Source organism: Mesoplodon densirostris, chromosome 9 (assembly GCF_025265405.1).
Source record: "Mesoplodon densirostris isolate mMesDen1 chromosome 9, mMesDen1 primary haplotype, whole genome shotgun sequence".
In the NCBI taxonomy this organism is placed as follows: domain Eukaryota; kingdom Metazoa; phylum Chordata; class Mammalia; order Artiodactyla; family Ziphiidae; genus Mesoplodon; species Mesoplodon densirostris.
The window spans coordinates 22,071,486-22,095,675 of record NC_082669.1 but is presented as its reverse complement, the minus strand read 5'-3'; the positions used below and the strand labels follow the sequence as shown (position 1 = coordinate 22,095,675).

Sequence of the window (24,190 nt, the reverse complement as noted above, 5' to 3'; positions counted from 1 at the left end):
GTGGTATTATGCTGTGGTTTTAATTTGCATTTTCCTAAAGACTAATCATGTTGGGCATCTTTTAGTGTGGTTATTTACCATCTATGTGTCTTGGAGTTCAAATCTTTTATCCATTTTTAAAAATCGGGTTTTTAAAAGTGAGTTTTAAGAGTTCTTTAGGTATTCTGGAATCAAATCCTTTATCAGAGACATACCTTGAAAATATTTTCCCCCAGTCTGTGGCTTATCTGTCCATTTTCTTAACAAGTTTTTTGAAGAGTAGAAGCTTTTGATTTTGATAAAGTGCAATTTATCAATTTTTTTCTTTATGTTTCAATGCTTTTGGGGTCCTAATCTTTGACAAATTTTAAATGATGAAGAAGCTACTGTAATTTGAATATTTATAAACAAAACCTTACTATTTAGTTATTAATTATTAAAAATAGAAAATGGAAGGAAGTCCAGGTGAAACATAACTTGTAACTGACACCCTGAACTCTTAGAAGGGCCTCCTTTATTTCAAGATATGCAATCAGCTCAAAAGGAGCAACAGTCAAAGCCAGAAGGTCCCTGAGGCAATGTTTTACTTCTAAAATGTAATAACTTAATATTTTCAAATTACCGAGACTTCACTGAATAAGGACAACATAAAATTATAACAAAGACTGAGCTAAAGAAAATAATGTTCTGTTTTAAGGGTACAATAGTTGAAAGCTGCTTAAAGATGGCTTAACAATTTGCCTGGTCTGCATAATAAAATTTATTTATATGACTTGCCAGACATGTTGTCAGACATCAAAGCACAGACTCTTAAAATCATGGGAAGGCTCAAATTACTTTACCTCTTTGGGTCTCGACTTGTTTGTAAAACTAAGTTTAAGACGAATAATTTAGCACATGGAAGATGTCTAAATACACATAGTAAGTTCGGGTAATGTAAACATTCAGGCATCTTTTTAGAAGACCCTACCTTTATATGCAGCGTATATGCAGTCCCCAGTCAGTACAAAATTATTGATATTACCAGCAGCACAAAAGTAAAGCCCTCACCACAGTTAAAACTAACAAAACATTTCTAGAACTCAGGAGGAAGTCATGACTAAGCTGAGACTTGAAAGACAAAGCATTTTAGCAGACCAGGTGAACCTGGGGGTGTTGGTGAGAGATGAAGGTGTAAGAAGTAAAAAGGGCCAGAAACAGATGTTTACATGACAGCAATTGAGATTTTTTTTTTTTTTTTTTTTTTTATCCTTAGAGCAAAGAGAATTACCAGGAGTTTTTAAGTGAGAGATTATGACTCAGAAGGCAGGAAGAGCAGCCGCAGGCTACAGGGCAGTGGTGACTAGGGAGAAGATGGGGATGGATTTGAGACATTAAGAAAAAAGCATCAACCAAAGCTGGGGACAGAGTAGATGTGAGGGGTGAAGGGACAATTCAAGCCAAAGCACCCAACTTCCTGGCTTGAGTGGATATGGGTTAGGAAAGGAAGAGGAACAAGCAGCATTTTTAGGAGGGGTGGTGGTGAAAAGAGTTGGTGCAAGGAAATGATGGAAATCTACACCGATTTTTTAATGGATCAGAATATTTTAAAAGAAGAATCTAAGTATAGCCTAAGTATAAGCAGTTTTCTTACCCCAGTCACAGAGGTTCTGCTACCACACTATGACTTGATTTCAGCAATGTTGAGAAATAAGCAACGGGGCGGAACCTAAAAGGTGGAAGATAAAAAGACCGATAAACTACTATTTATAGCTATTTTAACATTTTTCTTTGAACCACTAAATGTGCTTTTAAAATAAGATTACCAGTAGAAAAATATTTAAGTTATTAATTATAAAGAATATACATTTTGCTTCTGTATTCCTGTGCTAACTATGGCAAGACACATAACAATAATCTTTTGAATTTTGAAACATGTCTTTTACCTATTTGAAAATTCAATACATGTTATTTACTGAACATACCAGCTACAAAATTGGATGAAGAAGTAATATTCAAGCCTGAATTTAACAGAACTACTAAAAAAGTGTGATTTATGTAATTTATACCTGCTTTAGAGTCTACTGCATCCAAGCTATAAATTGGGTGTATAAATACTGTTATTTTGAGTTTCTCTTATTGATATATTATAAATCTGATATTGCCTGTGAAAACTCTGCTGATTTAAGAAGCAGAACCAGAAAAACATAATTGAATTAACCATGCCTGGGGCTTCCTTGGTGGCGCAGTGGTTAAGAATCCGCCTGCCAATGCAGAGGACACGGGTTCGGGCCCTGGTCCAGGAAGATCCCACATGCCGCGGAGCAACTAAACCCGTGCGCCACAACTACTGAGCCTGCGCTCTAGAGCCCATGAGCCACAACTACTGAGCCCACGTGCCTAGAGCCCATGCTCTGCAACAAGAGAAGCCACTGCAACGAAAAGCCTGCGCACCGCAAAGAAGACCCAACACAGCCAAAAATAAATAAATAAAATAAATAAAAATGAAAAAAAAACCCATGCCTGAATGATCCAACGTAAAAATGAACAGGGCATTTGATTAACTGAATAAGACATATCAAACTAATATTAGAAGAAATACTGACAAAAAGTTTAACAGAAATAGTCATTAGCAAATGAAATATTGTAAAAGAATCTAAGTATGGCCTCCGGTTTACATGAAGACATCTGTTAAATCCCACTTTGGGAGGGACTTCCGGAAAGATGGCAGGAAGAGTAAGACGCAGAGATCACCTTCCTCGCCAAAGATACATCAGAAATACATCTACACGTGGAACAACTCCTACAGAACACCTACTGAACGCTGGCAGAAGACCTCAGACCTCCCAAAAGGCAAGAAACTCCCCACGTACATGGGTAGGGCAAAAGAAAAAAAGAATAAACAGAGACAATAGGATAGGGACGGGACCTGCACCAGTGGGAGGGAGCCGTGAAGGAGGAAAGGTTTCCACACACTAGGAGCCCCTTTGCGGGCGGAGACTGTGGGTGGCCAAGGGCGGGAGCTTCAGAGCCAAGGAGGAGAGCACAGCAACAGGGGTGCGGAGGGCAAAGCGGAGAGATTCCCGCACGGAGGACCGGTGCCGACCGGCACTCACCAGCCCGAGAGGCTTGTCTGCTCACCTGCCGGGGCGGGCGGGGCTGGGAGCTGAGGCTCGGGCTTCGGTCGGAGTGCAGGGAGAGGACTGGGGTTGGCGGCGTGAACACAGCCTGAAGGGGGCCAGTGCGTCACGGCTAGCCGGGAGGGAGTCCGGGAAAAAGTCTGGGCCTGCCGAAGAGGCAAAAGACTTTTTCTTCCCTCCTTGTTTCCTGGTGCGCGAGGAGAGGGGATTCAGAGCGCTGCTTAAAGGAGCTCCAGAGACGGGCGCGAGCCGCAGCAAAAAGCGCGGACCCCAGAGACAGGCGTGGGACACTGGGGCTGCTGCTGCCGCCGCCAAGAGGCCTGTGTGCAAGTGCAGGTCACTGTCCATGCCCCCCTTCCGGGGAGCCGGTGCAGCCCGCCACTGCCAGGGTCCCGGGATCCAGGGACGACTTCCCCAGGAGAGCACATGACATGCCTCGGGCTGGTGCAATGTCACCAGCCTGCTGCTGCAGGCTCGCCCCGCACTCCGTACCCCTCCCTCCCCCCGGCCTGAGTGAGCCAGAGCCCCCAAAGCGGCTGCTCCTTTAACTCCATCCTGTCTGAGTGAAGAACAGACGCCCTCAGGCGACCTACACGCAGAGGCGGGGCCAAATCCAAAGCTGAACCCCGGGAGCAGTGAGAACGAAGAAGTGAAAGGGAAATCTCTCCCAGCAGCCTCGGGAGCAGCAGATTAAATCTCCACAATCAACTTGATGTACCCTGCATCTGTGGAATACATGAATAGACAACGAATCATCCCAAGTTGAGAAGGTGGACTTTGAGAGCAAGATTTGATTTTTTCCCCTTTTCCTCTTTTTGTGAGTGTGTATGTGTATGCTTCTGTGTGAGATTCTGTCTGTACAGCTTTGCTTCCACCATTTGTCCTAGGGTTCTATCCGTCCGTTTTTAAAATTTATTTTCTTACTAATTATTTATTTTAATAACTTTATTTTATTTTATCTTACTTTATTTTATTTTACTTTTATCTTCTTTCCTCTCTCCCTCCCTTCCCTCCCTCCCTCCTTTAGACAATGAATCATCCCAAATTGAGGTGGACTTTGAGAGCAAGATTTATGATTTTTTCCCCTTTCCCTCTTTTTGTGAGTGTGTATGTGTATGCTTCTGTGTGACATTTTGTCTGTATAGCTTTACTTCCACCATATGTCCCAGGGTTCTACCCATCCATTTTTTTTCCTTAATAATTATTTTTTATTTTAATAACTTCATTATATTTTATCATAACTTACTTTATTGTACTTTATCATCTTTCTTTTTTCTTCCTTCCCTCCTCCCTCCTTTCTTTTCTTTCTTTCTTTCATTCATTCTTTCTTTCTTTCTTTTCTTCTACTAATTCTTTCTTTCTACATTTTCTCCTTTTTATTCTGAGCCGTGTGGATGAAAGGCTATTGGTGTTGCAGCCAGGAGTCAGTGCTGTGCCTCTGAGGTGGGAGAGCCAACTTCAGGACGCTGGTCCACAAGAGACATCCCAGCTCCACGTAATATCAAACAGCGAATATCTCCCAGAGATCTCCATCTCAACACCAACACCCAGATTCACTCAACGACCAGCAAGCTACAGTGCTGGACACCCAATACCAAACAACTAGCAAGACAGGAACACAACCCCACCCATTTGCAGAGAGGCTGCCTAAAATCATAATAAGTCCACAGACACCCAAAACACACCACCAGACGTGGACCTGCCCACCAGAAAGACAAGATCCAGCCTCATCCACCAGAACACAGGCCCCTCCACCAGGAAGCCTACACAACCCACTGAACCAATTTTAGCCAATGGGGACAGACACCAAAAACAATGGGAACTACGAACCTGCAGCCTGCAAAAAGGAGACCCCAAACACAGTAAGATAAGCAAAATGAGAAGACAGAAAAACACACAGCAGTTGAAGGAGCAAGATAAAAACCCACCAGACCTAACAAATGAAGAGGAAATAGGCAGTCTACCTGAAAAAGAATTCAGAATAATGATAGTAAAGATGATCCAAAATCTTGGAAACAGAATAGACAAAATGCAAGAAACATTTAACAAGGACCTAGAAGAACTAAAGATGAAACAATCAACGATGAACAACACAATAAATGAAATTAAAAATACTCTAGATGGGATCAATAGCAGAATAACTGAGGCAGAAGAATGGATAAGTGACGTGGAAGATAAAATAGTGGAAATAAATATTGCAGAGCAGAATAAAGAAAAAAGAATGAAAAGAACTGAGGACAGTCTCAGAGACCTCTGGGACAACATTAAACGCACCAACATTCGAATCATAGGGGTTCCAGAAGAAAGAGAGAAAAAGAAAGGGACTGAGAAAATATTTGAAGAGATTATAATTGAAAACTTCCCTAAATTGGGAAAGGAAATAGTTAATCAAGTCCAGGAGGCACAGAGAGTCCCATACAGAATAAATCCAAGGAGAAATACGCCAAGACACATACTAATCAAACTGTCAAAAATTAAATACAAAGATAACATATTAAAAGCAGCAAGGGAAAAACAACAAATAACACACAAGGGAATCCCCATAAGGTTAACAGCTGATCTTGCAGCAGAAACTCTGCAAGCCAGAAGGGACTGGCAAGACATATTTAAAGTGATGAAGGAGAAAAACCTACAACCAAGATTACTCTACCCAGCAAGGATCTCATTCAGATTTGATGGAGAAATTAAAACCTTTACAGACAAGCAAAAGCTGAGAGAGTTCAGCACCACCAAACCAGCTTTACAACAAATGCTAAAGGAACTTCTCTAGGCAAGAAACACAAGAGAAGGAAAAGACGTATAATAACAAACCCAAAACAATTAAGAAAATGGGAATAGGAACATACGTATTGATAATTACCTTAAATGTAAATGGACTAAATGCTCCCACCAAAAGACACAGACTGGCTGAATGGATACAAAAACAAGACCCAGATATATGCTGTCTACAAGAGACCCACTTCAGACCTAGAGACACATACAGACTCAAAGTGAGGGGACGGAAAAAGATATTCCATGCAAATGGAAATCAAAAGAAAGCTGGAGTAGCAGTTCTCATATCAGACAAAATAGACTTTAAAATAAAGACTATTAGAAGAGACAAAGAAGGACACTACATAATGATAAAGGGATTGATCCAAGAAGAAGATATAACAATTGTAAATATTTATGCACCCAACATAGGAGCACCTCAATACATAAGGCAAGTACTAACAGCCATAAAAGGGGAAATCAAGAGTAACACAATCATAGTAGGGGACTTTAACACCCCACTTTCACCAATGGACAGATCAGCCAAAATGAAAATAAATAAGGAAACACAAGCTTTAAATGATACATTAAACAAGATGCACTTAATTGATATTTATAGGACATTCCATCCAAAAAAGACAGAATACACTTTCTTCTCAAGTGCTCATGGAACATTCTCCAGGATAGATCATATCTTGGGTCACAAATCAAGCCTTGGTAAATTTAAGAAAATTGAAATTGTATCAAGTATCTTTTCCGATCACAACGCTATGAGACTAGATATCAATTACAGGAAAAAGATCTGTAAAAAATACAAACACATGGAGGCTAAACAATAAACTACTAAATAACGAAGTGATCACTGAAGAAATCAAAGAGGAAATTAAAAAATACCTAGAAACAAATGACAATGGAGACACGAGGCAAAACCTATGGGATGCAGCAATAGCAGTTGTAAGAGGGAAGTTTATAGCAATACAATTCCACCTTAAGAAACAGGAAACATCTCGAATAAACAACCTGACCTTGCACCTAAAGCAATTTGAGAAAGAAGAACAAAAACATCCCAAAGTTAGCAGAAGGAAAGAAATCATAAAAACCAGATCAGAAATAAATGAAAAAGAAATGAAGGAAACAATAGCAAAGATCAGTAAAACTAAAAGCTGGTTCTTTGAGAAGATAAACAAAATTGATAAACCATTAGCCAGACTCATCAAGAAAAAAAGGGAGAAGACTCAAATCAATAGAACTAGACATGAAAAAGGAGAAGTAACAACTGACACTGCAGAAATACAAAGGATTATGAGAGATTACTACAAGCAACTCTATGCCAATAAAATGGACAACCTGGAAGAAATGGACAAATTCTTAGAAATGCACAACCTGCCAAGACTGAATCAGGAAGAAACAGAAAACATGAACAGACCAATCAGAAGCACTGAAATTGAAACTGTGATAAAAAATCTTCCAACAAACAAAAGCCCAGGACCAGATGGCTTCACAGGCGAATTCTATCAAACATTTAGAGAAGAGCTAACACCTATCCTTCTCAAACTCTTCCAAAATATAGCAGAGGGAGGAACACTCCCAAACTCATTCTACGAGGCCACCTTCACCTTGATACCAAAACCAGATAAGGATGTCACAAAGAAAGCTACAGGCCAATATCACTGATGAACATAGATGCAAAAATCGTCAACAAAATACTAGCAAACAGAATCCAACAGCACATTGAAAGGATCATACACCATGATGAAGTGGGGTTTATTCCAGGAATGCAAGGATTCTTCAATATACGCAAATCAATCAACGTGATACACCATATTAACAAATTGAAGGAGAAAAACCATATGATCATCTCAATAGATGCAGAGAAAGCTTTCGACAAAATTCAACACCCATTTATGATAAAAACCCTGCAGAAAGTAGGCACAGAGGAAACTTTCCTCAACATAATAAAGGCCATATATGACAAACCCACAGCAAACATCGTCCTCAATGGTGAAAAACTGAAACCATTTCCACTAGGATCAGGAACAAGACAAGGTTGCCCACTCTCACCACTCTTTTTTTTTTTTTTTTCTTTTTGTGGTACACGGGCCTCTCACTGTTGTGACCTCTCCCGTTGAGGAGCACAGGCTCCGGACGCGCAGGCTCAGCAGCCATGGCTCACGGGCCCAGCCGCTCCGCGGCATGTGGGATCTTCCCGGACCGGGGCACGAACCCATGTCCCCTGCATTGGCAGGCGGACTCCCAACCACTGCGCCACCAGGGAAGCCCCTAACCACTCTTATTCAACATAGTTTTGGAAGTTTTAGCCACAGCAATCATAGAAGAAAAAGAAATAAAAGGAATCCAAATCGGAAAAGAAATAAAGCTGTCACTGTTTGCAGATGACATGATACTATACATAGAGAATCCTAAAGAGGCTACCAGAAAACTACTAGAGCTAATCAATGAATTTGGTAAAGTAGCAGGATACAAAATTAATGCACAGAAATCTCTGGCATTCCTATACAGTAATGATGAAAAATCTGAAAGTGAAATCAAGAAAACACTCCCATTTACCACTGCAACAAAAAGAATAAAATATCTAGGAATAAACCTACCTAAGGAGACAAAAGACCTGTATGCAGAAAATTATAAGACACTGATGAAAGAAACTAAAGATGATACAAACAGATGGAGAGATATATCATGTTCTTGGATTGAAAGAATCAACATTGTAAAAATGACTCTACTATCCAAAGCAATCTACAGATTCAATGCAATCCCTATCAAACTACCACTGGCATTTTTCAAAGAGCTAGAACAAAAAATTTCACAATCTGTATGGAAACACAAAAGGCCCCAAATAGCCAAAGCAATCTTGAGAACGAAAAACGGAGCTGGAGGAATCAGGCTCCCTGACTTCAGAATATACTACAAAGCTACAGTAATCAAGACAGTATGGTACTGACACAAAAACAGAAATACAGATCAGTGGAACAGGATACAAAGCCCAGAGATAAACCCACGCACATATGGTCACCTTATCTTTGATAAAGGAGGCAGGAATGTACAGTGGAGAAAGGACAGCCTCTTCAATAAGTGGTGCTGGGAAAACTGGACAGGGACATGTAAAAGTATGAGATTAGATCACTCCCTAACACCATACACAAAAATAAGCTCAAAATGGATTAAAGACCTAAATGTAAGTCCAGACACTATCAAAGTCTTAGAGGAAAACATAGGCAGAACTCTCTATGACATAAATCACAGCAAGATCCTTTTTGACCCACCTCCTAGAGAAATGGAAATAAAAACAAAAATAAACAAATGCGACCTAATGAAACTTCAAAGCTTTTGCATAGCAAAGGAAACCATAAACAAGACCAAAAGACAACCCTCAGAATGGGAGAAAATATTTGCAAATGAAGCAACTGACAAAGGATTAATCTCCTAAATTTACAAGCAGCTCATGCAGCTGAATAACAAAAAAAAACAAACAACCCAATCCAAAAATGGGCAGAAGACCTAAATAGACATTTCTCCAAAGAAGATATACAGACTGCCAACAAATACATGAAAGAATGCTCAACATCATTAATCATTAGAGAAATGCAAATCAAAACTACAATGAGATATCATCTCACACCAGTCAGAATGGCCATCATCAAAAAATCTAGAAACCATAAATGCTGGAGAGGGTGTGGAGAAAAGGGAACACTCTTGCACGGCTGCTGGGAATGGGAATTGGTACAGCCACTATGGAGAACAGTATGGAGGTTCCTTAAAAAACTACAAGTAGTACTACTATATGACCCAGCAATCCCACTACTGGGCATATACCCCGAGAAAACCATAATTCAAAAAGAGTCATGTACCAAAATGTTCTTTGCGGCTCTATTTACAATAGCCCGGAGATGGAAACAACCTAAGTGTCCATCATCGGATGAATGGATAAAGAAGATGTGGCACATATATACAATGGAATATTACTCAGCCATAAAAAGAAACAAAATTGCGTTATTTGTAGTGAGGTGGATGGACCTAGAGTCTGTCATACAGAGTGAAGTAAGTCAGACAGAGAAAGACAAATACCATATGCTAACACATATATATGGAATTTAAGAAAAAAAATGTCATGAAGAACCTAGGGGTAAAAGAGGAATAAAGACACAGACCTACTAGAGAATGGACTTGAGGATATGGGGAGGGGGAAGGGTAAGCTGGGACAAAGCCAGAGAGAGGCATGGACATATATACACTACCAAACTAAGGTAGACAGCTAGCGGGAAGCAGCCGCATAGCACAGGGAGATCAGCTGGGTGCTTTGTGTCCGCCTGGAGGGGTGGGATAGGGAGGGTGGGAGGGAGGGAGAGGCAAGAGGAAAGGGATATGGAAACAGATGTATATGTATAACTGATTCACTTTGTTATAAAGCAGAAACTAACACACCATTGTGAAGCAATTATACTCCAATAGAGTTGTAAAAAAAAAAAAAAAATCCCACTTTGGGATGCACGTTTCATTTAACTTAGCTCTCTCTTTGTATAGTGGCTTCCCTGATCTTTTGGTTTGCTCTTGGATTTCCTTTCTGTTTCTGTTTCTTACGCCCATATTCTGAGTCAACATATATTTATTAAGAGTCAGATACTGTGGTAGGCATTGGGGGGGAGGGGGGAGGGGTAGGGGAAGGGGGTTCAGAGATGAGCAAGTCAAAATCCCTGACTTTGAGATCTTACAACAAAGTAACAGAGATGTGGGGGAGGACGGTATTGAGTTGTAACAGGCAAGTCTGCCTCCTGCATCCCTTTCCACTTAAGTCACACTTGCTTTTTCTATGTTGATTTTTGACTTCATAGCTTCAATTTTTATTTTTTAATTTAATTTTAATTTTATCATCCTGTAGATGTAGAGCAGTCTATTTACCAGCTCTTGTAATAGAAGACATCATAGCTGTTTGGAGTTCTTCTAAATTCTAAATGGATAACCATCTGTTTCTATATTTAAAATGCTTTTCATGAGGTAGGTTTTAAGGAATTGTAATGAATGAACGGATTGTTTAAGGTTTATTAGACATATTGTCCAATGCTTTTCAAAAGTGCTATACAACTGTTCACGACATTCCTATTAGCAATGGGCATTCTTTTAAAAAATCTGCTAATTATATACTGGGGAAAAGATCTCATTTTTTCTAATTACGTCTTTGATTACATGATGAGGGTGACCATTTTTTCCATGTATTTATTTATTTTGTGAATTGTTAATTCGCATCCTTTACTAATCTGGCAATAGTATCTCATATTATACTTTTTATACTTTCATGTCACCATTGGCTAGGCTTTTTTCCCTCTTGCTTTCCCAGTCCACTGTAGCAGGCTTCTTCTGTTGCTGGGTAGATCTACTTCCCATGACAGATGAGGAGAGGTAACAGACTATGTTCACTGGCATTTTAGTGGATGGGCTTTACTTCAGGGTTCATGGGCAAGGAACAGGTTGACAGGGTAGGATCTTTCTCCAAATATCAAAATAAGGAGAGTATTCCCTGGAACACTAACTCTTGCATTAGAACGCCTAGTCCTCCTCAGGCTGAGAGTTTAAAAACAAGGTTTTTTTGAAAGTAGATTTCCAACATTAGCATGGTAACCACTGTTGTGTAATCTCTGTATGGGCTGAGTGAGTGGGTAGCATATCCAATTAGCTCTTGATATACCCTCCTTTAATTAATACCATGTCCTATCATCTCTTCTGCTCTCTGTTGCTACTGACTCAAGCTTAGAGTCTCTTCAGGACTCTAAGGGGAAAAATAGATTCCACGTGCAGTTTCCCTCATGGGTATGCTGGGCTGGGGCTTCCTCCACCCTGGTTCAGCCATCAATGCCATCTGTTTTCTGTCTTCTGGAACCTGGAAGTGTCTGCTTTGCTGATGGTCACTCCATCTGTTCCCATTCTCAGTTATGGATTTACAAATTTCCGCCTCTAAATTTTTTTCCTCTCTGTCATTTCACAGGGAGTCAGGACTACAGAGGAGCAGGACACATTAATTTAGTCTATTGGCTTTCCCTGCAGATGAGTTAAAATCCAGAGCTGACTTGATTTGGAATGCCAAAATATTTCAGATTTAGAAACTATGAAAATCTCTATTAAAGAGATCTAATTTTAAAATTAGCCTCAGCTTTTTTGCACAGCAAAGGAAACCACTGACAAAATTAAAAGACAACCTACTGAATAGGAGAAAATATTTGCAAATGATATGACCGATAAGGGATTAATATCCAATATATATAAATAGCTCATACAACTCAATATAAACAGCTCATACAACTCAACATCAAAAAAAGCAAACAACCCAATTTAAAAAATGAGAAGAACTGAATAGACATTTTCCCAAAGACGAAATGCATATGGCCAACAGGCACATGAAAAGATGCTTGACATTGCTAATCATCAAGGAAATGCAAATCAAAACCATAATGACATCACCTCACACCTGTTAGAATGGCCATCATCAAAAAGACAAAAAATAAATGTTAGTGAGGATGTGGAGAAAAGGAAACCCTTGTACCTTGTTGGTGAGGATGTAAACTGGTGCAGCTACTATGGAAAACAGTACAAAGGTTTCTCAAAAACTAAAAATAGAACTACCATATGACCAAACAATTCCACTCCTGGGTATATATCCAAATAAAAACAAAAACACTAATTTGAAAAGATACATGCACCCCAAGGTTCATAGCAACATTATTTACAATCGCCAAGATACAGAAGCAACCTACATACACACTGGAATATTACTCAGCCATAAAAAAGAACGAAACCTTGCCATTGCAGCAACATGGATGGACGTGGGGAGCATTATGCTAAGTGAAGTCAGACAGAGAAAGATAAATACTGTAAAAAAAAAAAAAAACAAGCTAGTGAATATAACAAAAAGAAGCAGACTCACAGATATAGAGAACAAACTAGTGGTTACCAGCGGGGAGAGGGAAGGGGGAGGGGTAATATACGGGTAGGGGAATAAGAGATAAAACTATTAGGTATAAAGTAAGCTATAAGGACATATTGTACAACACGGGGAATATAGTCAGTATTTTAGAATAACTATAAATGGAGTATGACCTTTAAAAATTGTGAATCACTACATTGTATACTTATTTAATACTGTACAGCAACTATACTTCAATTAAAAAAAACAGCCTGAGTTTTAAAGAATACAATTTATTCAGTACCAGTTATGAGAATAAATCCTTTTCCTGATGTCAACCGAAGGAAAATGCACAACCTTAAAGTTGCATGTGATGTTTTATTTGGGGACCTTCCTGAGGATGACAGTCCAGGAGACAGCCTCTTAGATAGCTCTGACGAACTGTTCCAAAGAGGCAAGGGAGGATATCTAGGAGTTTTTGCTGGGGGGGAAAAAACAGCAACAACTGCTAATCACAAAAACCAGACATCTCAAGTTAATGATTTTAGTGCTTTTCTACGTATGGGAAGATGCAAGAGTCTGGGCTCACTGAAATTATTCCTTAGATATGCACCTTAGCTATCTAGGGCCAGGATCGTGTTTTTCTACGCCCTGAATTCCTCTCAGGGCGCACCGTCGGGGTGGCCGCAGCGGCTGACAGCTTGATGGCGGGCAACAGTCACTGTCTACCAGGATGGCAATCTTTGTTTACTGAAATGACAGGCAACTTTTTTCTGTCCCCACCAATACGGGTGACCAAAGAATCACAAATAAGGAAGCAGCTAGGACTAGGCACTACCTGGCATAAAAAGGAGTTAAGGGTGAGACACAAGTGGGAGAGAAGAGGAAGGAGAGCCAGTAGCGTCTGTTGCTGTAGAGGAGGGTTGAAATGACTTATCTTTAATGTTTTCTTTACAGCATTGGGACCGGTCAGCTAAAACTCAGTTTATAAGGAAACATATTGATCAGTCATGGCCCTGCAAATTAAGCACTGAAACCATTTTAACAAACCAGGAATTTAAGGCTAAAGTTTAACTCCACAGCAACAAAGAGAAATTCCCTTTGTACCAATTAAGCTTTACTTCAGCTCTTTCATAGACAACCTGCTGAGTTTCTACTTTGTGGAATTGTGGCTGAACAGCCAATTCTTTTTTTTTTTTTTTTTTTTTTGCTGTACGCGGGCCTCTCACTGCTGTGGCCTCTCCCGTTGCGGAGCACAGGCTCCGGACGCGCAGGCCCAGCGGCCATGGCTCACGGGCCCAGCCGCTCCGCGGCACGTGGGATCTTCCCGGACCGGGGCACGAACCCGTATCCCCTGCATCGGCAGGCGGACTCTCAACCACTGCGCCACCGGGGAGGCCCCCAATTCTTTTTAAAGGAATAACAAGGAGCCGCTAAAAAACCAGAAAGAAAGAAAATATAAACTAGTAACCTTTGAAATTCTGACTTGCTATGCATGGCACCCCGTACCACTCCAGTCAGGTTAACCTCTTGTTATGTACTGTACAATGCTCACTGTTAAATAATATGGCATAGCAAATATACAGAAAATATCATTTTAAACTAAAAACCTCCTCTGATAATGAATATATTATCTGAACTTACATTTAATGACAACTTGAATATTATCAATTAAATTCTCCATTGCAAACCTGTTTACCACGGGTTCACTTCCAAGGGCTACGCTGAGTGCTGTTGAATAGTCCTAATCTTACAGTTAGTGTTGATCACCACGCCATGCACGCATGCAGCATGCATGCATGGGACTTGAGCTCCCTCCCCACTCAACAATTTTTCATGATCCTAAAAGTAACATGTGCTCATCGTAGATAATGTGGAGAGTAAAGAGAAGAGGGGAAAAGTCACCTGTGTCGTCCTAGCATCCACTGTTAAGATTTTTGAATTTTTATCTTCTTCTAGGACTATCTTATACAAAGCATTCAACCAGTCATATGGTTCAAGAAACTGGAGAAAAATTCTGAGGAGAACAGAAAAGAAGAGAAAAAAGGAGATTTAAAAAATCACAGGGCTTCCCTGGTGGCGCAGTGGTTGAGAGTCCGCCTGCCGATGCAGGGGACACGGGTTCGTGCCCCAGTCCCCGAAGATCCCACATGCAGCAGAGCTGCTGGGCTCGTGAGCCATGGCTGCTGAGCCTGCGCGTCCGGAGCCTGTGCTCCGCAACGGGAGAGGCCACAACAGTGAAAGGCCCGCGTACCGCAACAAACAAACAAACAAACAAAAAAGGTGCCCCAAATCACACTGCTGATGTGGAGCCAGGGTTTTTAAAAATCCAGATCCTAAGTGTTTACCACCTAAACTTTACTACCACTATGGAAGAAAATAGTTAAGAATGAGCTTTTTTACAAGGCTTAGGGCACAGATGGCTTTAGACACAATTTCTTTTAAACATAAAAAGATAATTCTCAAGGGTGGCACAGAAAGGCTACACAAATCATTTTATTTGGGTAATAACAACCTAAATGGGAAAAGAATTTGAAAAAAGAATAGATACATGTATATGTATAACTGAATCACTCTGCTGTACACCTGAAACTAACACAACATTGTTAATCAACAATACTCCAATATAAAATAAAAGTTAAAAGAACAGTCAGTGGTACTGAAAGAGCAATAGTCATACCAAAAGAAGCCATATTATAACTGCATTTATGAAGACAGAAATTTCATAAAATACAAACACCTGAATTTTACTTTTTAATAAAAGAATAATTCATTAGAGTTACATGTGTTTTATCCCAGGAATACAGTAATAACTTAATATTAAGAATGCTATAAAATAATATAATCACATGACTAGGCCCAATGAGAAAAGCCATATAATCAACAAAAGAGAAAAGAAAAAGGCATCAGAAAAATTCAATACTCCCTCCTGATAAAAATCTTTCTAAGTTAGACACCAGAGGCTGCCCGCTGTTCGTGTATATACGTACTTCTAATGAAATGCTTCACACACAGATTTGAGAGCCATTCTTCTACAGGAGCCACACTAAACTTCTCTGTGTTTTAAAAAAGTATATATGCGGGCTTCCCTGGTGGGGCAGTGGTTGAGAGTCCGCCTGCCGATGCAGGGGACACGGGTTCGTGCCCCGGTCCAGGGGGATCCCACATGCCGCGGAGCGGCTGGGCCTGTAAGCCATGGCCGCTGAGCCTGCGCGTCCGCAGCCTGTGCTCCGCAACGGGAGAGGCCACAACAGTGAGAGCCGCGTACCAAAAAAAAATATGCCACTAAAGCAAGCACATTTCATGTGTAGGGAATGCAAATTAGAGAGACGGTGATAGCGGGAGGAAGAAAAATAGCTCTGAATTCTCTTTTCTGGGTTTTAATATTCTTGTCTATGGCTGCCGATGAATGAAGCAAAAGATTCTGCTCATAATTTTGGGCTTATCTAGCACCTACTTACCCAGAGATTTCAAAACACTGGTTAATAATAAAAGCACAACACACAAGTTAACATCAGCAAAGGGAGATAGCTAGTGTTCAAAGAAACTGCTCCCATCTTCTCTCGGCTACATTAAAATTATGAATCATGTAGGTAAGCTGCATTGTGAGTCATGTGAGTCAGGTAAGTTAATACTGAACTGTAGCCAACTTACTACTGTTCATTCTCTTCTTCATGAAAAGGCAAAAGTGTATTTAAAAAGTACAGAATTCTAAGTTTAAGTTATGTGAAAGATAATGTGAAGTTACAAACTAGGAGAGGAAAAAAAAGACTCTGGAATTCCCTAAAAATCATGAAAACATCTTGTAGCACCTAGATTTTTCTTCCCAAGATTGAGTACTGATAAATCTTAATTTGAGATTTGATCATATCTTAAAGTTAAAAATGACAGTAATTTGTAGAGTCATAAAACTAAAGTTTCAGTTCATGACCAGACAACGGACTATATAGAAAACATAAAACTTCTACAGTAAAAGAAAAATGACCTGAAGGGAAGATCCTCTCCACAGGTGGTTTTAAGCAGGAATTCTGATTCACTGGTCTAAGACGGGGACAGCGTCTATGTATTTTGTAAAAAGCTGCCTAGATAATCCTAATTGCATCCTGGTTAGGAATCATCACTCTGTATGTATATCTATAAAGTTGAACCATATCAAACTGCCAACATATTTCCTTTTTTACATACAAAAAAAAAGCAATTTCATATGATTCACCTAATAGAAAGTGGCCAAGGATTAAAAACAGTGAACACTTACTGAATGCTGTATGACTTCGTACCAGGCACTAAGTTCTTTATACCTGTTGTTGAAAGTCTGACAGCACCAGGCAACAGGTGGGCAGAAATTAACCTAGACCCTGTATGGGGAGGTGAGAGGGGCAGAGAGGCAGCTGAGAAAGAGGAGGAGCTGAATCAGGGGTGATGCCATAGGGCAAATTATTGTTATGTTTGGGATAAAGACCACTGGGGGTTACAGATGGATTGATGGTGTCAGGAGAAGAGACTGGAGAACATTAACTTAAAACAAGTTCCGCATTTAGCAATTTATGTGGTCAAGGAAGGGACCACCCTTCTGAGTAATTTCCAACAAGTCTTTAACTGCAGGAAAACGGACTAGAACGCAAGTCCTGTTCCTCTGAAGCGGGGAGGTGTTGGGGGTGGGGTAGAGAGAAAGGGAGTGTGCTCTCTCTTTTTTTTTTTTTTTTTTTTTTTTGCGGTACGCGGGCCTCTTACTGCTGTGGCCTCTCCCGTTGCGGAGCACAGGCTCCGGACGTGCAGGCTCAGCGGCCACGACTCACGGGCCCAGCCGCTCCGCGGCATGTGGGATCCTCCCAGATCGGGGCACGAACCCGTGTCCCCTGTATCGGCAGGCGGACTCTCAACCACTGCGCCACCAGGGAAGCCCTGTGCTCTCTCTTTAAGGAGTTTTTTGAGTACAGTCATGGCTCGTCAGGAATCGTCAGGAATAGTAGGCTGGGCAGCAGCCCCATGCACAAGGAAACCCCTAATCTTTTCAAACTGTATCACTAAACACCCAATCATACATTTAAAATTAAAACATTAAACATGCGCACCTAAATTCAAACCAGTGGTTAGAAGCACAATTGTAATATCTCAATATCATTTAAGGTTACCGGCTTCAGCTAATATAGAGGACAACTTCATGATCAAAGAGAGAACATTTGGAAGGTCCAGGCCCTAGAGAAAGTGAGATTTCCTGGAGACCTCATCCAAAACAATATCCTTTGGTATACTAGTCTATTTCTTCCAATTTTACATGTGATATGATTTTAACAAGTTACCTTCCTTTTTACCTAAAAGTTTTACTGCAAGATATTTTTTAAAGTCAGGTAAATATAATGCAACTTAAGAACCACAGAAGAAGTCTTAATAATAACCCAGCCCTCTTATTTTTCAGATGAGGAAACAAGGGCTTGAGAAGAGTTAAGTCATTTGCCAGAAATTCAACAGAAACTTGTGGTAGAGTTAAAACTGGAACTGACCCAGGACGGTATGATCCAGCAGATTCTACGTATCTGTGCCAGTGTAGTTAGACCAGATGTGAAATCACTGTGTACTCGCAAATGACTTTTGAAGCAAATACCCCTAACCCGCTCTCACTGTTTTGCTCTATCCCCAAATCCGGGGTTCAGTTCAAGGGATGGGCTGAGCATGTTTGCTCTCCTTAGTAACCCGTACCCACTTGTCGGTCTCCACACCCACCAACCCACCATACTGGAGGGCCGTTCAACTAATGGGGTCAGTTTAACTAACCTCCTGAGGGACTGGCTTCAATGTGATCTAGTAGTTTTATGTTACGCCAGGTGTTCAAAAATGTGGTCTTGGTTACGCAGTGACAGGTGCTGAATGAAGACAAAGAGACCTGTTACAACAGACTCTCTGTAACAACAAAGCATTCATAAATCACCTTTTTTCCTTTTTGGGTTCTTGCTGTCATCAAGAATCAGTAGTGGCCTCACACAGGTTATACAGTTATGGTTATAACTAACCAAATTAGTGAACCTTAACTCTAAAGGTTTGAAAGGAAAAAAAAAATTAAAGCTCTTACATGCTATTTTATAAGATTTCTTATTGAGAAGCAGCCAGCATGAAGAGATGAGGCCTGTATTTGTTTAATTCCAGCAGACTAAATTCTCAGGCCTAAATATAGTTGTCATTCTCATAAAGCCAAGAAATAGAGGCAAGAAAATTCAAGTAGTTCTGAACTATGAATTGCTAGTTATACTTTGGTTGACAGGATGCAACTATAATGTACAAAGCATGAGAACAAATTTAAGATATCAGAATAGAGGTTTTGATCTTGCCATGCCCCCTAAAAGCTATATGCATACGAACTAAAATACCAAAGGGACTGACACAAATCCCCTTATTATTAACACTGCCTGCCTTTTATATAAGCACCACCTATCACAATAAAAAGGAAAATCAGTTTGACATGGCTTACTTAAAATTCTTCAGACTCCATATTGCTCTTGGGTTAAAATTTAAATTCCTTAATACTGTCTACCTGTGTTATTTACCCCTTTACTACGCTTGTCCCTTAAACCTTTATATAGCGCAATCCTGATGCATTTTTCAAATTCTACTAACGAAATATGTGCAGACAATTTGGGGAAGTTTGGATTAAATGATAACAGGTAAAGTGGATTTGTAGGTAGTTGAACAACGTGGTACCAAGGAAGGTTAATAGACTCTATAGGGACTGGCATGACATATTAATGACTTGAATATAGAAATAAAAGGTATGGTTGAAATGAGTTTACAGTCATCACAACATTTTCTGGATGCTACGTTCAGACCCACACATCTTTTTTCAAATAGGAATAATAAACTGCAATTACAGCATGAAGAAAAGATTAAGGAATGGGAAAAGAAAAACTCTGGCTATCAAAAGTTTATCTAACTACTGTGTTAGTCTATATACTTTTTAGAATTTTTTTTTTTTTTTTTTGGCGGTACGCGGGCCTCTCACTGCTGTGGCCTCTCCCCGTTGTGGAGCACAGGCTCCGGACGCGCAGGCTCAGCGGCCATGGCTCACGGGCCCAGCCGCTCCGCGGCATGTGGGATCTTCCCGGACCGGGGCACGAACCCGTGTCCCCTGCATCGGCAGGCGGACTCTCAACCACTGCGCCACCAGGGAAGCCCTACTTTTTAGAATTTTATTTGTAACAGCTTTGAGGTATAACATAATAAACCGCACGTATTCAAGTTTGCCCCATTATAATCCCCTCTTCCACTCCCCCGCCAATACATCAATCTGCTTTCTGTAACTATAAATAAGTTAGCATTTACTAGAGTTTCTAGAATTATGTAATATGTACTCTATCTGGCTTTTTTCTCAGCATAATTTTGAGATGCATCCCTGTTGCTGCTGTATCAATAGCTCATTTCTTGCATTGTTGCATAGTATTCCATTGTATGGATACACTACACTCTGTTTATCCATTCACCTGCTGATGGACGTGAATTTAGTTTTTGACACCTGTTGACAAAGGTGCAAAAGGCAATGCAGAAAAGAAAGAATAGTCTGTCAACAATGATACTGGGACAACTAGATATCCATGCCAAAAAAAATGAAGTTAGATCCATATCTTCCACCATATACAAAAATTAAGTCAAAATGGACCACTCCTATATATAAAACCTAAAACTTCAAGAAGAAAAGCATAGAGTTAGGCATATGATCTTGAGTTAGACAATTTTCTTAGATATAATACCAGAAGTAAAATCCAGAGGAACTGGTACTAAATTGAACTACATCAAGTACTAGTTTTTTTGTTTTTTTTCTGTCTGGGTAATTTGGATCAGTACCAGTTTAGTTCTGTTGTTTAAATTTTTTTTCTTGTGTGTTTAAAAGCAAGGCATGCTTGTGATGACTGTAACAGACTAACTTGGATTGCTGAAGCTGGTTCTACTCTGGAGAGTAGTGGGGTTTCTCCTCCTTTTCTTGTTTTTGGGGGGAGGGAGGAGTATGGGGTTTGTTTTTAGTCTTTTTTTTTTTTAACGATTGGGCAGCCTTTAAGGGGGGGACAGATAGATTCCACACTCCACATCCTAGATCTAGTTTAGAAAATGTGTTCTCCACCTGGTGCTCTTAGGAAGAAGTATAGAAACGTTGTATGTAACACTGTCCTTTTTGAAAGTTGCCTCTTCTCTCCACCCTCGAGTAGGTCCAATATTTGATGAAACTCATGAAAATTGGTGGAACTTGACTAGCCTCTTTTCTAGGATGCATTCTCTATGTGACTTTCAAGAAAATCTGTCTGGGGCCTCCCTGGTGGCGCAGTGGTTGAGAGTCCGCCTGCCGATGCAGGGGATACGGGTTCGTGCCCCGGTCCGGGAGGATCCCATATGCCGCGGAGCGGCTGGGCCCGTGAGCCATGGCCGCTGGGCCTGCGCGTCCGGAGCCTGTGCTCCGCAACGGGGGAGGCCACAACAGTGAGAGGCCCGCATACTGCAAAAAGAAAAAAAAAAAAAAAAAAAGAAAATCTGTCTGCCATTTGATGACTTTTTTAAAGTTAATTTCTAACTTCTTCCACCGATAAATGAAGAAAAGTATTGCCCCTTTTGAAATACATCAAACGGATTAAGTTAATTATTATTATTTTTTTTTCTTTTTTTGTGGTATGCGGGCCTCTCACTGTTGTGGCCTCTCCCGTTGCGGAGCACAGGCTCCGGACGCGCAGGCTCAGCGGCCATGGCTCACGGGCCCAGCCGCTCCGCGGCATATGGGATCCTCCCGGATCGGGGCACGAACCCGTATCCCCTGCATCGGCAGGCGGACTCTCAACCACTGCGCCACCAGGGAGGCCCTAAGTTAATTATTTTAAAATTTTTCCCTGTCAGAAAGAAAATGGAAGGTAAGCCACAGACTGGGAGAAAATTTTTAGAATTTAAGACTAAAATTACTGAGGAAAAGAGAAAGAAAGACGATTTTGGCTCACTGGCAGGATCTCAAAAATGAACTGAACTGTCTGCAAGCTCCCATCAAAGAACTGAAACAGAGAAAGAAAGGGAGGTGGTAGAGACTGCGCTGATTAAATTTAAATTCCTTCTTAATCTATAAATACACAGTTTAGCTACTTCTAGGATGACCGATTTAATCATATTTGATATCATATTAAATCAATGGTGAAAGAAGTTCTTGATCCATACAACTCAATAAAAACGTCTTCAGTTAAAACATTTTGGCTTAATAGGGTGATGTAAATGTGTAAGGAAAGAATGCTACCTAAACAGAACCTTTCTTTGTTTTTTTGCGGGGGGGCCACGCCACTCTGCATGTTCCACTGGCCAGGTATCAAACCCTGCGTCCCCTGCATTGGAAGCGCAGAGTCTTAACCACTGGACCGCCAGGGAAGTCCTTAAACAGAACCTCTTCTGTGTAGCATTCCCAGCCTTCCGACTGCTATCCAGGCCTGGGTGGGTAACTCCTCATTGGTTCGAGCATTTTGGACAAAACTTCTTCCGGGGCTTCCCTGGTGGCACAGTGGTTGAGAGTCCGCCTGCCGATGCAGGGGACGCAGGTTTGTGCCCCGGTCCGGGAGGATCCCACATGCCATGGAGCAGCTGGGCCCGTGAGCCATGGCCGCTGAGCCTGAGCATCCAGAGCCTGTGCTCCGCAACGGGAGAGGCCCACGTACCGCAAAAAAAAAAAAAAAAAAAAAAAAACCTTCTTCCAGTGCTTCTCATCACATTAATTACTGGGAGCTTTTCAGTAGCGAAGAGCTTCGCCCCTCCCCCAATTCTATAATGCCACCATTTAGCACAGGATCTAGCAGATAACTAGTATATACATACACATTTGAAAAAGAAATTAAACTCTTGAAAATGACCTTGGAGAACAGGTAATCAGTATTGATAAAATTCTGAGGCATTCCTGGAGGAAGAACAGGAACCCCAGTTAAGAATTGTTGATTGAGGGGATGGGCAGGGAAAGGAGAGACAGCAAAGGAGACAGGCAGACTGCTCCCATATCTGATAACGCTTTGTTGTATTACCTGGAATTACAATGTATTATGCATTATGGACAAATTGAGCACTGGTCTCAGAGGCTAAGTTAACTTTCACGAGACTAATGTTGAAAAAGAAACCCTGAAAAAAAATAAAATGGAGTTGTCAGAGATAATTCTGCTGAGCTGAGCTGATACTTCATGCAATTTTCTTAATAAATTAATACGACCATGTCAATGTTATATAACATTTGACTACAAAGAAATTTAATCTTCTGATAATAAGGTCATTTACTAAAATCACTATAGCAAGTTGCAAATCTCTACAAAACTTTTTGCTTCTTACCGTATGTATGTATTAAAAGGTTATATATGTATTAGACGTGCTCTGTTCTTATACCCAGCCCAGTAGGTTTATTTATGTAAGCTATGTTTATAGTGACTGAATTATTTTCACAAATTAACCAAGGACATAAATATCCCAGTCCACTTTGAGAACCCGATAAAGTCCATGGACCCTCAGTACAGAAGCCCCACCATGGTTCTAGTTAAAAACTAATATAAATGCTATAAAGCTATACCTACAGTTATTGCTTTTGCTGGGTTTTTTTTTTGTGAATTATTAGTAAAAACCGATATTTGTTTTAAAAAATGGTTAACATAACCATGGTTGTCACAGAGAATTAATGACAAGGATATTTACTGTCACATCCCTAATAATAAAAAATGAAGGATTAAATTATGAATAACCATAGAATGGAATTACAAAGCAATCATTAAAAAGTGACACTGAGTACTGAATGACACTGAAAAATGTTCACAAAATATGCGAAGTAGCTTACACACAGTATTTATGTATGAACTTTTTAAACAGATATGTATTAGTACAATCAGGAAAAACATTAGATAGCAAAATAATTGAATAAGAGTAATGTAAAGAGGGGAACATGAAAAATTAATTTCCAGGGCTTTTAATTTATCTCTATTCATAGTATTTTACTATGAAGATTACTCTTGTAATCAGAAATGAAAAGCTTAGTAAAAAAGAAAAAATATTTAAAATAGTGTGGATGGGCTTTAATAGAATCAAACTGTTGAAAATTGCTGTGGGCAATCGTGAAGACATTGGTCACACACAGCCAAGCTGGAAGTACGCAGCGTAATGCACAGGATTCTGTAGACATTCAAGTGGGTCTGCAGTAGTCAGCCTCCAGGCTGAGTCCCAACAGCCCCCTCCCCCCATATTCACACCCCTGGGTTGTCCTCCTGTATTGTACCAGCCTTGATCTGTGTGATCAATGTAGTCAGCAGAAATGAAGGCCTGTCCCTTCCTAGAAAGGTAAGAAAAGACTGAGAACTGCATCCTGGACAGACGCTCTCATTACTGTCTAAATGGGAAACCATGCCGTGAGCAGTCCTGTGTGAGAAGCCCACGTGGCAAGGAACTGAAGCCGCCTACC

General features: G+C 40.5%; 1 protein-coding gene across 2 annotated transcripts in view; it reads right to left on the bottom strand.

Annotated features, from left to right (window-relative positions):
- The window catches only part of RALA (RAS like proto-oncogene A), an 89,071-nt gene that overhangs the window by 29,708 nt on the left and 35,173 nt on the right, over positions 1–24,190 (bottom strand). The window contains exon 2 of one of the 2 annotated variants that reach the window (XM_060108661.1): positions 1,613–1,687. The exons of the other annotated variant lie outside the window; for it this stretch is intronic. The gene's annotated coding sequence lies outside the window, so the exon portion shown is untranslated. The remainder of the gene's footprint in view (positions 1–1,612; positions 1,688–24,190) is intronic. 2 annotated transcript variants of the gene reach the window in all.